General features: G+C 32.0%; 1 protein-coding gene across 4 annotated transcripts in view; it reads right to left on the bottom strand.

Moving 5' to 3' along the window:
• Positions 1-2,446: 2,446 nt before the first annotated feature.
• Positions 2,447-2,500, bottom strand: part of ISL1 (ISL LIM homeobox 1) — a 17,633-nt gene continuing 17,579 nt past the window's right edge. For 3 of the 4 annotated variants that reach the window (XM_082243547.1, XM_082243548.1, XM_082243546.1), the window contains exon 6: positions 2,448-2,500. This exon is cut by the window's right edge. The gene's annotated coding sequence lies outside the window, so the exon portion shown is untranslated. The other variant, XM_082243549.1, reaches the window with a different exon arrangement.

Genomic DNA, 2,500 nt, shown 5'->3' with positions numbered 1-2,500 from the left:
GTATTACTGTATTTATATATGAAGGTCCTGTTACAACTACAGACCAACGTGCCCAAAAATGATACAATTAATCGTTGGTAGCCAGGGGAAAAAAAGCCTATATGTTCTCTCTTATCAAATACATCATCTCTGTTATCAAGCCAATCTAAACCCTTTGCATATACAACGTTAAAAATCAAAATGAAACAGTAAAGGAAAGGTTTTACTCAAGGATCACGCTGAGCTTGCTGAGCAATCGACAGTGGAAACAGGTCGGTTTTGGCACCATTTGAACCTATGTCCAAAATTACTGATAACTGTGTAAAGTCGAGAACTGTGGACACGCCCCTGCGCATGGTTTCTCGTTGTGTTCTGTTGGGATAACAACCACCCCTTTGACTGTAGTTACAATAACTGATATATTTGTTACTCTGTCTATTTCTCTCATCTGTCTATTCAGCACTGACTGGAGCACCGAAGACATGCATTTCATTGCTCAAGCTGGGTAGGCTGTGCTGGAGCTTGTAGTGCCCCAACACAGGACCCAAACCTTATTGCAAAAGCCTGCAGTGACCCAGCCAAATATGACCTAGACAATAAACACCCAGACACACATGAAACAAAAACAGCGCCATGGAGCAAAACTATTTCCCATCACAACCAGTTCAGGTTTAAATAACTGGATTTGCCAATGACCATGATAACAAGACCCAAAGACAAACATTGACTACAACTGACTTTTGTTAGTAACCGCAGAGTTCAATAGAGATCACTAAAACAAATAGCATTTCAAAGGGCCCTTTTTTTTCCTCTCTTCTTTATAAAAAATAAATAAACGCAGGTTGTGTGACTCAATGAAGTCCAGAATATTAAGAACTGTGAGTGTATTGTTGTATAGTAAGCAGATACACACGCAACTGCAGGCTGTGCACACTGACCCCCCATGTACATAGTTCCCCCTGCCCTGTGGGCTAACCATCACTGAGTTCTATACATCTCTTGTCTTGTTGCCTGCATTTAAACAACAAGCTATGCTTTATATATTTTATTATATTATATTATGTTATATTATATTATATTATATTATTTATATTATTCTGGCAGCCATGGCTTTCGCCTTTTGTACACACATAAACTACACACATATACTGAAGTATATATATATATATATATATATATATATATATATATATATATATATATATATATAGATTATATTATATGATATGCTACACTATTACACAATATTATTATAATATATGAATATATGATATGCTACATTGGCAGACATGGCTTTCTCCATGTTAGAAGATTATTCATTTTATGCTAACAAATGTTCTGCTTATTTTTTTTGTGCTAAAAGTAAGGATGACAGAAGAAATAGTGAAGGGCCATGACTATAGCTCCAGCTATAAAGGTGAGTGACATCTTACAATAACTGTGTATTGCATTAGGTGTGAAGATATATTTCAATGATCAAACTCATTTATTACTACTAGTTTGTATAATTTATATATACACTTATACATAATCTATACACACACTAATTTGCATATCCCCATATCTCTATCCCCAAACACACATTTGTATTAATATTAATACAGTCCATTTTAATACATATGCATATATATATATATATATATATATATATATATATATATATATATATATATATATATATATATATATATATATATATATATATATATATATATATACATATATACACACACGTACACACATATATATATGTATATGTGTGTGTGTATATATATATATATATATATATATATATATATATATATATATATGTGTGTGTGTATGTACATACACACACACATATATATATATATATATGTGTGTGTATGTACATACACACACATACACATATATACACATATACATACACACACACCGTATATATTTTTAATATTATTCATTATATATATGTATATATATATATATATATATATATATATATATATATATATGTATATATGTATATATACACACACATGTACATACATACACGCATATACAGTATGTGTTCAAAGCGTAAGCACACTTATTCATATTCATACATTTGTGCAGTCTGCAGTACTCCTTAGCAACTAATGGGGTTTCACTTTTTATTGATCTGCCTACAAGGTAACTTTGCCTTCCCTGGGTGCCTACATTTTTCATGTAGCCCTGCACTTGGCATTTCCTTGATCTACAGCCTTAGTAGGTATACAGGGGATCTGCTAGTTTGGCCCACTGGTTGTGGGAACTGGGGATACTTCTTGCCATTAACACACCTTCTGATGATCCATAGGGCTCATTTATTTGACACATACATTAAATAAGAGACATCAAACACACAAAGACACGACATTAAATTCAGAGACCACAATACAGACTTCACGTTTTTCTTTTTTTTATCTTGTTTTTTTTTTTTCATCTTTACTTCAGCAAACAAAAAATAGATTCAAATAACATGAAAAGTGGCAAGTCTTTCGACAATAAATAATAAATTACTTTA

The sequence above is a fragment of the Pelophylax lessonae genome, assembly GCF_965119305.1.
Source record: "Pelophylax lessonae genome assembly, chromosome: 1".
In the NCBI taxonomy this organism is placed as follows: Eukaryota; Metazoa; Chordata; class Amphibia; order Anura; family Ranidae; genus Pelophylax; species Pelophylax lessonae.
The sequence above is the reverse complement of the archived record's forward strand: the minus strand, read 5'-3'. Positions and strand labels throughout refer to the sequence as shown.